Below are 14,720 nucleotides of genomic sequence, written 5' to 3'. Positions count from 1 at the left end.
AATAAATGGGGTCATTGAGTCTCTCTCTGGTCTGAGCTTGTCAAAGGTGTGAGGGTTGATGCAATGAGATACCTGTGTTGACCCTGGTGCAAAAAGCAGACTCTGGAGACATCCGACCAAGCAGGAGAAGCTGGGGAGAAGATGGTTGTTCTCCTTTGATAGCTGGTTCTGGAATATTCTGCAACAGTGAGTGGATTTTTCAGGACTCTTACTTCTCCTCCTTGGCCTCCTGCTGAGGACAGTGTCAGGGCTCATTAGCACTTCCACTAGAGGCGAGCCCTTGCTGCGAGAAGAGGTGAGAGCAGTCAATTTTGCCACTCATTAGCAACTCTGGACAGATACTGGTGGGAAGATTGACCCCATTGGCAAAATTAGAGTCTGCTTCTCTGGGGGCACAGCTATCCATCTAGTCCTTTTGCCATCCACATGTCACCCAGAGTTGACTATCTGCTGGTCTCACAGAGCAATAAACAAGACAGTATTTTTTAAGGTGTTAGTCACTTTATATAGTACAATAACTCTATGAATCGCCAGTGTTGTGATCCTCAATGTAATGGTGAGAAGGCAGGAGGAAGACTCTCTAAAGTAAACCAGATACCACGACCATCCTGGTACCTCACTGCTCTGACCTAAAGAGTAAGGATTGGGGGGCGCCTGGGAGGTGCAGTTGGTTAAGCGACCGACTCTTGATTTTGGCTCGGGTCATGATCTCACGATTTGTGAGATCGTGCACTACATCAGGCTCTGTGCTGACAGCATGGAACTTGCTTGGGATTCTCCCTGTCCTCTCTCTCTCTGCCCCTCCCTCCCACACACACACACACACACACACACACACACACTCTCTCTCTCTCTCTCTCTCTTTCTTCCTCACAATAAATAAGTAAACATTGAAAAAAAAGAGTAAGGATTGAATTTGAAACAGTTTGGGCTGCTTCAGATTTATTCACGTGCCCCACAAGATCCCACTCTGATCAGACTGCCATGATATTTGTACAATAATTTATAGTGTGCAAAGCACTTTAGCAGGTCCTTCAATTCTTACCACAACTCTGTCAGGTCATGACTTTTATCTTTATCTCACGGACAAAGGAAGATCATAGTAGTTGGAACTGAGTTGCCCAAGGTCAAGCCCAGGGCTCTTTCCCTGAAACCAAAGTACATATATTGAGATATACCAGGACTTAATAAACAGAGAGAGGAAGGGCCTCTCTTAACATTGTTTGATGACATGAGGAATGAAAGGAATACAAAGGAAATCAAAGTGCACCCCTGTCCTCTAAAGGTGAACATCATACCTCAGTAAGATTGGTCATCCAGGGTGCAGGTGGACCGTTGAGCCAGCTACTGTTGAACCAGCTAAATTAGGTGGTAAGGATTTCTTTTTCTTGCCTAGTCATCTTTGAAACATTGACTGGTTTTCATACAATGTAGCTCCTCATGCTACATGAATGAAGGCAGAGGACATTTTGTTAAGTGGAAAATGCCAGACGCAAAAGGGCAAGTACTATCTGATGTCACTTACCTGAGGGATCTTGAGTAGACACACTCATAGAAAGTGGAGCAGAGATGACCAGGGGCTGGGGTAGGGGGAATCAGGGGTTATGGTTTAATGGGTACAGAGTTCGAGATAGTGCCAAAGTTCTGGAAATGGATAACAGTGAGGGTTGCACAACATTGTAAATGTGATTAATGCATTGAATTGTACACTTAAAAATGGTCAAAATGGGGGTGCCTGGTGGCTCAGTTGGTTAAGCGTCTGACTCTTGATTAAGGCTCAGGCCATGATCTCATGGTTCCTGAGTTCCAGCCCCACATCAGGCTCTGTGCTAATTGTGTGGTGCCTGCTTGGGATTCTCTCTCTCTCCTTCTTTCTTTTCCCCTCCCCTGCTTGCTCTGTCTCTCTCAAAAATAAATAAATAAACTTAAAAAATTGTTCAAGTGATAAGTTTTATGTTACGTATATGTCACTATAATTTTTTAAAAGAAAAAACTTACAAAAATGTAGTTTGATGCAAAAAAACTTGACTTGAAGATTCTTCACAAAACATATCTATGGCAAAATCTGTGCTGCAAATGAGTTGAACTACTTCCTTTTCTGGTTGAGCAAACACTTTGTTTTTAAAATATTTCCCCCAAGGTTTTTTTTTTTTTTTCTATTAGCTATTTTGTTTGTTTTCTTCTGTTTCTGTTTCTCACCTCAGACAAAAAGCTCTTTTGAGTTCATAGAATTACAGGTAGTTAGGTAGTTCCTCTGAAGAGAATCATTTTCTCTTCGCTAAGTGATCATTTTTTTATATTAAAACAAGTGATGGTTAGAAAACGAGTTGAAATTTCCACATGATTAGAAGCAAATGTCTCATTAGGAACTTAACCAAGTTTGGGAGACCTTTTATAAAATACCTGAGGATTGAATCACTATATCGTATACCTGAAACTAATATAACACTATACCTTAATTATACTAGAATGTAAAAAAATAAATTAAAAAAAAAAAACCTGAGGAGAAACTGGAGGCACCACAACATTTTTTTTTCAATATTAAAACCAAGTTTTATTTCAGTCTGTTAAATTGGAGGCATACAATGACCCAGACACATCCCTTTAAAATCCTTTCCTTGAGATGCCAGAACTTAGATATGAGGGATGAACAAAGAGTCTGGCAAACATGAAAACAGTGTGTGCAAAGGGCCTGTGGCTGGAGAGAGCCTATGATATACCCCAGTAGCAGCACATCCTGAATGTGGGACTTCTTTGCTTTTATCATCTGGCAAGTTTGACATAAGTGCAGTTTTATAGATGACTCCACCTGCTCCTATTGTGATATCGGCATACTTCAATTAATAAAAGAAGTATTTAAATGTGGAAAAAAATAAACGAACTCAATAACAATAAAAAAATAATAAAGTAAAATAAGATAAAATCCTTTCATTGCGGGGCGCCTGGGTGGTTCAGCCGGTTGGGCGTCCGACTTAGGCTCAGGTCATGATCTCCCGGTTTGTGACTTTGAGCCCCACGTAGGGCTCTGTGCTGACAGCTCAGAGCCTGGAGCCTGGCTTTGGGATCTCTCTGCCACTCCCATGCTCATGCTCTGTCTCTCTGTCTCTCTCTCAAAAAATAAACATTAAAAAATTTTTTTTAATAAAATAAAATAAATAAAAAATAAAATATAAATATATAAAAATAAATATATAAATATATATAAATATATAAATATAAAAAATATATAAAAATATAAAATAATAAAATAAAATAAAATAAAATCATTTCCTTGCAAAAAAGCAAACGATGGCATAAAAGGAGTATTTCTGAGGTTTGTTCAGAGTAACATAGAGCAGGACCTTCGGAAAGGTAGGCAAGGAACCTGAGCCAGGATGCGCCAGAGCTGAGGTGGTTGTTTATCATTATCATTATTATTATTGTAAGAAAACACATAATAGGAAATTGCTCCCTTAAGTGTACATTACACTATTGTCAACTCTATGCATACGGTACAGCAAATCTTTGCTTTTCCATCTTGCGTGACTGAAACGCTATACCCATTCCACAGCAACTCCTCCTCTCGCTCCTCCCTCCAGCCCCTGAAACCACCATACTGCTTTCTGCTTCCATGAACATGATTTCTTCAGATACCTCCTGTGAGTGTTATCATTGCAGTATTTGTCTATGACTGGCTAATTGCACTTAGCATACTGTCCTCAAGGTTCATCGTGTTTAGCCTGTGACAGAATTTCCTTTTTTAAAAATTTTTTTTTCATGTTTATTTATTTTTGAGAGAGAGACAGAGACACAGTGTGAGTGGGGGAGGAGCAGAGAGGGAGACACAGAATCCGAAGCAAGCTCCAGGCTCTGAGCTGTCAGCACAGAGCCCGATGCGGGGCTCCAACTCATGGGCCGTGAGATCATGACCTGAGCCAAAGTCGGAGGCTCAACCGACTGAGCCACCCAGGCGCCCCAGAATTTCCTTCTTTTTGAAAGGATGAATAATATCCCATTGTATGTAGTACATACCACATTTTCTTTATCTGCTTATCTGTCTATGGGCATTTAGGCTGTTTTCACTTCTTGGCTATTGTGAATAACATTCCTTTTGAATAGCAGGCTGCTTCTTTGGGGACACCTTCTGTCTCCAAAGCTATTAACTATAGGATTTGGGAGGTGGGGGGGGGGGGAGGGATAGTTTTCTTTTTCTCTTTCTGCTGAGTTTGCTTTTTGCTGTTTACTTAGTTTTATTTCTATTCTTCATGTTAAAAACTTTACTCAAACATCTGAGAATACTTGGGCTGTTCACTGACCACTGAAAGGTTGAACTCTGTGCGCTGTGGTGAAGGTAGGGAGGACCTTGACCATGGATGTGTAGGGTTTAGGGCAAGGATCTGTACGATGATTCAGGGAAGACTTGGGTTTCTTTTTTCACTTTTGCCTCCAGAAACCCCAACTGTTATTATCTTCATACCCTTTCTTTGGGGCCATTCATTTCCTTCATAGAGAATGTCCTAGTCTCCGACCTGAGGGCTCTATGCAGGTGTCCACCTCCTGGGAGTGGGGAACGAAGGGCGAGGCTGAGAGCTTCCTGGCTCAGATGGCAGCATTCCCTGTTAGAAGAGCATTTCGCCCCTCGCCTCTCTGCTGTGACCGTGGCCCCTCTTGGCCCTCTTCTCCAACAGGAAGTCCCCTACTTGAGTGCTGACGGGTGGCCGCTGCTTGCTGCTCCGATGGAGAGTGACCTGGGATCGAATTTCTCCTTAAACAGAATTTCAACCAAACCCCTTGTTTTTCACCTCATCTCCACCACCCCCTCCCATCCTTCATAGTTCTGGGGTTGCTAGTTCTCCACCCTCCAGTGGGCACTTGCTGGTCAGTTCTCTGTTCCTCTATTTCCTCTCTTTTCCATCCTGCCCAATCTGATGGCATTTCTCATTTGTTGTGGGCCATTTTCCAAGTCTCTGCCCTTTTTGATGCATGCATACATTTTTTCTTTCTTTTTTTAAGAATGTTTATATATTTATTTTGAGAGAGAGAGCGTGAGTATGTGCAAACGAAGGAGGGGCAGAGAGAAAGGGAAGAGAGAGAGTCCCAAGCAGGCTCCACTCTGTCAGTGCAGAGCCGGATGCGGGGCTCAAACTCACAACCCTGGGATCTTGACCTAAGCCAAAATCAAGAGTTGGACGTTTAACCGACTGAGCCACCCAGGCGCCCCGCATACATTTTTTCTGTTACTCTCATTTTACTGCATTTTCAGAAGGAAGCAGAGATAAACATTCATGTTCAATTCACTGTGTTTCATTGGAAGGTCGCTCTGTCCACCTCTTTAGCGCACAGGCGTTTCTGCATTACACTCGGTCTCTAATCCATTGTTACTTGCCTGCCTTCCCCGTAGACTGTGGTTTTTCTGAAGGCAGCGGTCTCCTTTGCCTCGCCAGCCCCTAGCATAGAGGGCATGCAGTCATTATTTACTCAACTGGAATAAATAAATATTTATTTAGTTGGTGCTGCCCATTGGAAAGCTGGAAAATAAAGTAAATGACCACATAAAGCCTCACCATCCTCCCATCCTCTATTAAAGATGGTCCTGATGAAGGAAGTTTTTCCAGATTGAAGCAGAAATAGCAAAATCCTCATACAGTGCCTTGTTTACAGTATATACAGATTTTCTGTCTTGTTCAGAGAAGTGCTTATTTTACTTACAAGTAATTGCTTTTCAAAGGCTGGCAATTCTCATTAGTTACCAGGTGAGTGAATCTAATAAGAAAAGTCTCCTGACTGAGCTAGGAAAAGCAATGGAACAAAATGTATAGTGGGGATTTTTTCCCACCTTGCAAACCAAATAGCTCCTGTGCTACCCGTAATTGAAAGAAAATTGACATGTATTATCTAAGATGCATTTTTTTTTCCGTGTGCGCAAAGAGAACTGGGCACGAAGGGGAGAGACGTTTGAGGCCCAGAAAAGGGCTGTGCTGAGGAGAGCATTCGCCTCTTACAGAGATGTGATGGGGCATCATCGCAATGCTTCTGGGGGACATTTCTGAAAGGGCCAGTATGAGTCTCCTAGGACTGTTGTAACAGATCACCACAGACAGGGTGGCTTAAAACAACAGGCTTGTTCTCTCACAGTTCAGGAGGCCAGAAGTCTGGAATCAGTCCCCAGGGTTGCCTTCTTCTAAAGGCTCTGAGGGAGAATCCATGCCATGCCTTCTTCCCAGCTTCTGGAAGTGGCTGGCAGTCCACTCGGGGTCCAACTGGCATTGCTTGGCCAGCAGCTGTATCACTCCCATCTCTGCCTCTGTGGGCGGATAGTCTTCTTCCCCCTGTGCGCGACCCCAGATCTCTCTTTCCTTGTAAGAAGATGGGCTTTAGGGTCCATCCTAATCCAGCATGACCTCAGCTTACCTTGATTATATCTGCAAAGACCCTAACGAGATCATATTCTAAGGTTTCAGGTTGACATGAATCTTTTGAAGACCCGATTCAGTCCAGAAAATGGCCCCAAACCCGTATCCTCCTGTCTCCTACTTCTAGTTATAATTTTGGAGACTACTTTTGTAGCAGAGTACTTTCAGACAGCTGATGTGGGAGAAGACACAGAGAAGGTGCCTGGAAGATGAAGAAAATGAACGTTACAGGTGAGGCTCCCACCCTTGGGCAGAGGCTCTTAACCTTGGTTGCACACCAGACTCGCTCTGCCTTTGTACTCCTGCTGCCATGCATCAGGTGTTTTTGTTTGTTTTTTAAACATTTGTTTGTTTTTGAGACCCACACACACGGAGTGTGAGCGAGGGAGGGACAGAGAGAGAGAGGGAGACACAGAATCTGAAGCAGGCTCCTGGCTCTGAGCGGTCAGCACAGAGCCCCATGTGGGGCTCGAACCCGTGAACTGTGAGATCATGACCTGAGCTGAAGTCTGATGCTTAACCGACTGAGCCACCCAGGCGCCCCCCGCCTCAGTTGTTTTTAAAGCATCTGAGGTGGTTCCATTGTGCAACCCAGATGCAGACCTCAGCTTCAGGCACTGTCCCCAAAACACCTGCGGTAAGGCCGCCTTACTGAGCCCTGATGGCCTCTGTGGAAGCGGGTCTCGCACACGTGTGCTCTTGCCGACTGCTGAGCAGTTAGCACCGGCACGTGTGGATTTTATTTCTCTTTCATTTGCTTTGAAGGAGAACAGCTTCATCTGTACCGAACACTCAAAAGTTAATAAGGAAAAAGAACATTTGTAGGGGGATGTGGCTAAGAGGGAGGTTAATATTTAATTTTATTTTTCAGAAATAATTTTTTGTACTTCTCCAAGTAGCCTGTGCTCACAGAAATGTGAAAACCCCATAAAAGCCGGAGAAGAAAAGAAAATCACCTATAATTCTATCCCTCTGGGAAAACAATGGTGTGGTGAATATTCTAATGAATTCTTTCTATGCATGTATAAATATACAATGTGTGTTTTACAAATAAGGGATTATGTGATTTGGGGGTTTGAGTTCTTCATTTAGCAATATAATGTTAAATATACATCAATAAATACATAGCAATAAATATTTCCCATTAAGTAGCCCTCAGATTTTGAATGGCTACATTTTATTCCTTTGTGAAGAGAATAGACCATCATTATTTAACCAATTACTACAAGAGAATTTCAAGTGGAACTTTTCCTATTGTCTGATTCATGGTGCAAGACCCAGTGCTGAGAAGCAGAAGCCCTATCTCTCCATCCTCAAGCGGGCTCCCAGACTCACCCCCACAGTGCTCCACTAACCTCCATGCCACCCCCCACCCAGTTTCTTTAAACCCAGGATGTGGGAATTGGAGGAGGCATTGGATAGGGAGTTCCTGGCCTAGGGCAGAGTGCTCCCCTGGCCCCAAAGCCAGGTGGATCATAGGATTTGGGAACGTCTGTGTCTGCAGGGAGAAACAGGCACCCTACTTCTGAACACGTGCTTAGAGTGCAATTGCTGATCTGCTCCTTGTCTGACTGAGCAGGAGGAAAGGAACTGGTTAGACCGGAACTGCAAAGAGAGAGGGCAGCCCGCCTTGCCCCACCCCACCATCTCCTGTGATAAGGAGGCCTGAGCTGCCTGTGGCCAAGTGGATGCCATGACGGGAAGTCAGGCTGTGCGGTGTTTCAGGCACCCTGCTCGGAGGACGACTGGCTACAGGGAAAAGGGCCGGCAGCAAAAGCCTGTGGGTTTTCCAGTGGGGGCTGGAATTGAGGGAGGGGGGGATGAGGTCCAATAGAGGCACACCTCCCCCCGTGAAGGGAGGCATCCCAAATAATTTATCACATGCTTGACAAGACACTGATCACCTGGATGCCCAATATTTAGGGGACATGCAACCCAAGACAGAAGCACACCAAGTATAAAGACTTTTGCCCCACACTCTGCTCCAGTGGACCTAGAAGCAGCAGAATGAGGAGGAGGAAAGAGCATGAAGGAACAGCTCAAGCCCTCTCCCCAAGCAGCTCTCCAGGCCTTGGGGGGAGGGGAGGGCGTTGAGTTAGTGATGCGATACAGCAACCTGGTCATGTGGATCAATAATAGTAATCAATAATAAAATATGCATGTCATTTAACCCAGCAGATCCATCTTTAGGAATTAATCTTAGAAAATAAATGATCAAAGATGTGGGGAAAGTTTTATTTGTAAGAGAATTGCTGTACACAAAAAGTATCTCCCCACATCCTGAAAAGCCATAATTTTTTATGTAAAAAAAAAAAATCACCTGTTCTTTCAATAACTAAGAGTTAACAAAATTCTGAGGTCTGATATTATATACAGTGGTAATACCACAGCCCTTATAATAAACAGAACTCAGATTAAAGAAAGAGTTTTAGAAAGCTGGCATTACATAGTGTCACTGTGTTCCAGTTGCTAATGCTATGAAAAACTACCCCCAATACAGTGGTATAAACAACAGCCCTTTGAATATGCTCCCGGATTTTGTGGGTCAGGAATTTAGATAAGATACAGCAGGAATAGCATGTGTCTTATCCAGGATTCTGGAGTTTTAGCTGGGAAGTTGAATGGCTGGGGTGTCTCAAACATCTGGGGGCTGGAAACATCTGGAGGCTTCTTCACTCACGTGGCTGGCACCTGGCAAGCAATTGCCAGCTGGGCTCAGCTGGGACGGTCAACCAGGGCACCCTCGTGTGGCCCTGTTAGCTGGGGCTTCTCACAGTGTGGCAGCTACGTTCCAAGAAGGGACATCCTCAGAGCAAGATTTCCAAGAAAAAACCAGATGGAATCTGCATGATGTTTTATGATGTAGCTTTGGAGGTAAATGGTGTCACTTCCACCATACTTTATTGGTCAAAGCTATTACAAACCTGCCCATAGAAAAGGGAGGGACATGGACCCTATCATCTCTCAAAAGAAGGGGTGTTAACTTGCCATAGACAGAATTCTTCATCTTTAACAAAACTGGAGTAAAGTGTACAGTTATAGTCAATTTATGCTTCATGCCTTTTCTCGATGATTGGTATACATATGGGGTGTCTTTTCTCCAACAACAAACATGATATTCTCACACCAACCAATCATCCAATTCTCTTACACCGATTGGGTGTCCAGCAATTCAATTAAATTCTGACACTGAGTATCCAGAGTAGCACAGACCCAAGTTAAGGGCTCAGTTCCTCAAGTCTGCCCCTCACTTCAGATGCCATTTGCAACACCAGAGTCCCCAGGCTACCCACACTCCCATCCAACTTGGCTACACATTTGGGGGTTCCCATTGCTCCCTTCCAGATTTGATAGCTAGGATGACTCAGAGAACTTGGAAAAGCACTTTGCTAATGATTTCTGGTTTATTATAAAGGATACAATTCAGGAAAAACCGAATGGAAGAGAGGCATAGGGCAAGGTATCAGCGGTGTGGAGATGCAGAACTTCCATACGGTCTCTGTGCGTACCGTCTTCCTAGCACTTCAACGTGTTCTACAACATGGAAGTTCCTCCTCATTGTTCCAGTTTTAATCAAGACTTCCCTACCTAGACTTGACTGATTAAATCGTTGGCCATTGGTGAATGAACTCAATCTCCAGATTCTTTCCCCTCTATAGGCACTAGACCTCATGGGACTAAAAGTTCCAACTCTCTAATCACATGGTTGCTATTCTGGCCACCAGCCCCCATGCTGAAGCCTTCTAGGCCCCACTTTGAGTCAGGTCATTAGTAGGCAAGATATTCCTATTACTCAGGAAATGCCCAGGGTTTTAGGAACTGTGTGCTAGGAACCAGAGAAAAGCAAATATATAGCACAACATAATATGCCCAGCTATTATGGAAACTCCAAAATCTACTGGAAATCTAAAAAGGAAGATGGTACGGTGGTTGCTTTGAGGATCTCTGAATGTAATGGAGCGGACAGGAACAAAACAGATTTCTGCAAATGCTGTGAAATACGCGCCCACCTGGACTCAAAGGAAGAGTGACTAACTGTAGGCTGGGAAGCAGGTGCTTTTCAAATTGTTTTCCACTAAGGAAGAAAGTATTTACTTGTTAATATTCCCCTGACTGTTCAGAACTCAGTCATAGGATTTTATCATCAACACATTACTTATAAAGTCACTGCTTTTCCTACAACTATAAGAGTACAATGCATTTCCAAGTCAAACGATTGAAAATCGGATAGGGAGGAATAGAACACTCAACAAATAGAAATGATCTCTATATACAATGTTCTTTAAAATAGCCAGTAAAAATGCAGAAAGGCTCTTGATGTGAAGATAGTTGGGTTGTGTATTTTGTGCACGTGGTCTGTGTGTAGTTGAGCATTGCACCCAGAAACTCCACGCAGTAGTACAAAGGAAGGCTTGTACCCACAGGTCTAACTTTCAAGAAGATATAAATCAAGCTAATAAACTGCCCAATATATGTTCTATCCTCCTATTTTGACAAATATATCTTCATAACTACTTGAACGCACCAGGTTCAAGTTTAGGATACTCTTTTGTACAACAAAGTAGAATAGAAATTAGTGACCCTACCCTCAGTTTCTCTGTTCTTATTTGTGATGCGCCTTTCCAAGAAATTGTTCCATATCTTTGTCAGACAGCCTACATCTGGCCTTTCAATTTACTTTGAAGATCAGCCAGTGAGAACCTAGGGACATGGTGGGTTAGATTATACCCCATAAGACCGGGAAAGAGGAGCCCATCTTAGTCTCTGATCTTTAGAGGGCCTACCTCTGGTCTTCCTTCTATGCTTCTCCCTGTGGACAGGAATCCACTGAGTCAGAGGGATGTGCTAACTCAGAGCCTGAGAGCCCTCTTTTTCTGGACCAGGCACCAGGTACCCAGTAGCCAGCATTCTCTATCTGCTATGGACTCAATGTTTGAGTCCCTGCACCCAAACTCACACATTGAAAGCCTAGTCCCCAGTATGGTAGTACCCAGTATTGGGAGGTAATTGATTGGAGGGAGGGAGCCGTTATGATGGAATCAGTACTCTTATAAGAGACATGATGGAGATGATCTCTTTCTCTACCATGTAAGGACACAGCAAGAAGGTGGCCATCTATAAAGCAGAAAGAGGGCCCTCATAAGAGATGAATCACCTGGCACCTTGATCTTGGAATTCCCAGCCTCAGAAGTGTGAAAAATAAATGTCTGTTTTTGAAGCCATTCTGTCTATGGTATTCTGTCAGAACAGCCCAAGCAGACTAACTGGGGACTACTCCAGTGTCCCTGAGATCGCTGCTGGGCCCTGAGCGGGCCTCGTCCTCAGGCCATCAGCCATGACTGACTGCTACAGTGGCACCTGTATCCCTGGGTCTGAGGGTAGCCAAAGGTGGCTGTTTGCACAGGTGTGGACATGCAGGTTGGGGCGTCCACTTATGTGGGAGATGAAGTCAAGCATGGGACAACAAGGATGGCAGGAGGGGCGGGTGCCACAGGCCAGCCCTTGCTATCCTACCACGTTAAAAAATCACAAAACTGTACTTAATGGCAACATAAAACTGTCCAACAGGGAAAGAAGGAAAAACACCTCTGTGACATAAATAAATATGGCTCCTGCAGAGGGATTACAGCCCATATCACCAGTTGAGACAGAGAATATTTTTAAGATACGTGTTGTAGTAACAGGACAGAGGGGGGATTCAAAGTGCTAAATGGGCAGACTATTTTTGGAAAAGAACTTGAAGGGAGCACTGAAATGGAAGAATAAGCCCTCTGCCATAGCAAAAACTGGCCTAAAAGTAATACGAAAAATGGTACAGTCAAAAAAAAAAAAAAATTAGGGGCACTTGGGTGGCTCAGTTGGTTAAGCGTCTAACTCTTGATTTCGGCTCAGGTCATAATCTCACAGTTCGGGAGTTCGAGACCCACATCAGGCTCTGCACTGATGGTGTGGAGCCTGCTTGGGATCCTTGCTCTCTCCCTCTATCTCTTCCCCTCCCCTGCTCATGCTCTCTCTCTCTCTCAAAATAAATAAAATAAACCTTAAAATTTTTTTAAAAAGAAGAAAGTGAACTTTTTGCTCTTCTCCACCCCCTTCAGGTATTGCTTGGATTGCCAGGTGGGTCTCCCATGTGCTCATGATCCCAGCCCTTGCACTCACCCAGCCACAAGCCCAATCTTGCCTGAAGGTTTGTTGAGAGACGCTACAGTTTGGGCATGGTGGTTAAGAGCTCAGGATCCAGGGCTGAAATGTCTGGTTTAAATCCTGGTTCCTCTACTTAGAAGCAAATTACTTTTCTCTGGGCTTCAGTTCCTCTTACATCAATGGGATGGTAACATTATTTATTTCAGAGGATTGTTGTGACAATTAATTGAGTTCTCACACATCAAATGTTCAGATCAGCTTTTGGTACATAGTAGGTGCTCAATATATACTTGTATTTTCACCGTTAGAGACGGCTGATTCTCAAAGATCGCAGGGCTCTCATGAAAGAGGCAGAGAGTGTTTATATCTCTGCAAAGTGTTTATTTGTGTTTGTATCTGTAGTGCCTAGCACCCACCTGACACAGGATAGGCGCGTGTTTGGTGAACAAATGAATTAATGAATAAATAAGTAAAGCAAACAAGAGCCCCGGCTGGATGGAGGAAAGCTGCTAACAGGGAAAACAACCAGAGTGGCACCACCAGAAAGACTCAAAGTCATTGGGTGGGCCCTGGGAGAGGAGAGGAGGGGCCAACAGGAAGTGCAGAACTCTGCTCAGGTCACCCCCTACATCAGTAAATCTCCCAGCCATACACCCAACGTAAAGCCAACTTGCATCAGACTCACATTCGGCTCCACTGTGATTGGCTCCTATTCTCTGTGCAGCCCTGTCCTCAAAGGGCAGAATCTAATGCTTTTCCTGGGGGGAGGACAACAGTTAGGCAGGGCCTGGGTTGGGACCTTGGGAAGGGATGCTACAGTTATTGAGGACTTTGAGTTCCTTGTACACTCAGTTGTATGGAAGTTTCACTCTACTTCTGGGCTTTATGTGACAATACAGACCGAAAAAAAGTTTTCCATGGACCCAGCATTTGGACAGCTGGAGCTTTCAGACCCTACTTGCATGTATGGCAAAATTTCACTGCACATATAGTTCCTGTTCCGCCCAGGGATATGTTTACCATCATGTCTAGGGGTCGGTGATCTGGGTGACAAGCTGTGGTTCCTGAGAGTATCAGCATTAGTCCAGGCTCCACAAGACCCCACCCTTCTCCCTTTCCTCTCTTCCTCTTGCCTTTCTCTTTCACCACCTACCTGCTATAACTGTACAGCCTTCATTTCCTCATCTTCCCTGCTGGGAGGTGGGGGACTGGACCACACATCTGGAAACACTGTCCTGGATCTAGAAAACAGAGATATGCTCCTGGGGAGAAGCAGCTGGCAGCTTGGGTGCTCAGGAAAAGCAAGCGGCAGTCATCATGTGTGAACGTCATTGTCCTCCTTATCCCTTGGTTCCCACACTGCATCATTCATTGAAAAACATTAAAACTCATCATCTTCCCCGGAATGAGGCTATAGACTTGCATTACAAGCATCAGGAAAAGCAATGACATTTTAACTCAAATAGATTTTTTTTTTCCTAAAGGAGTCTTACCTCATTTGATCTAATGCCGTAAAGTAACAGTTGAAATTTTCTTTCCCAGTGAAGCCAGGGTTGGAAAGTCATTACATAAGTCTTAGATGCCCTGGGAGCAGTTTCATGCCAGAGTCAAACACCAAATTTTGGGAGCTACCTTCTACTGTGGTTGTTTTGCTTTGCTTCCTCTTGCTAATGGCTTTGACCCAATAAGCATTCCCCTCGGCTTTGTCCCAAACAGAACTCGACAATCTCACCAAGTTCATCTCAAAACGGATTCACCCACAGCTCCTCTAATCAGAGGCAGGCATAATCTGATTTTCAAATGAAAGATTTAGTGAAGCACACGTGAAGTCTGAGCTTGGTGTGCTTTGGCAGAATGTGGGTAGGTGCTAGCAATATTCCCAGTCTCTCTTTTACCTTCCTTTCCACAGAAGAGTGTCCAAAAGGCCATAGACACTTGCTTCTTGAGGCCACTTAATCTGGTGTGGGAACGTCAGGCTTGGCAAGATTTGCACTGGTAAAACAGCTAGATGCTTTGCAGGAAGGCAGCCTTGCCCTGAGGTTCCAAACTTTTCAGTTGGTAGCCATCATGTGGGAAAAACTAGTTGGTACAACACAGTGCTAGTTAAAAAGATAGATTTACATCAACTGAGCTCTGGAGCAGAGCCAGCTTCATGGGTGTGGGACCTGTGCAAGCACCCAGAGC

The 14,720-nt window shown here is 44.2% G+C and overlaps 1 long non-coding RNA gene across 1 annotated transcript; it reads right to left on the bottom strand.

Moving 5' to 3' along the window:
- Nucleotides 1–848: 848 nt before the first annotated feature.
- On the bottom strand, nucleotides 849–14,007 carry LOC121029892 (uncharacterized). Its single transcript, XR_005789959.1, has 3 exons — nucleotides 13,690–14,007; nucleotides 4,509–4,727; nucleotides 849–1,443 (listed from the first exon to the last, which is right to left on the bottom strand). It is a non-coding gene; the product is annotated as an uncharacterized LOC121029892 (long non-coding RNA).
- Between the last annotated feature and the right edge of the window lie 713 nt (nucleotides 14,008–14,720).

This window comes from Herpailurus yagouaroundi, unplaced genomic scaffold (genome assembly GCF_014898765.1).
Source record: "Herpailurus yagouaroundi ecotype Mexico unplaced genomic scaffold, PumYag 139, whole genome shotgun sequence".
Taxonomy (NCBI): Eukaryota; Metazoa; Chordata; class Mammalia; order Carnivora; family Felidae; genus Herpailurus; species Herpailurus yagouaroundi.
The sequence above is the reverse complement of the archived record's forward strand: the minus strand, read 5'-3'. Positions and strand labels throughout refer to the sequence as shown.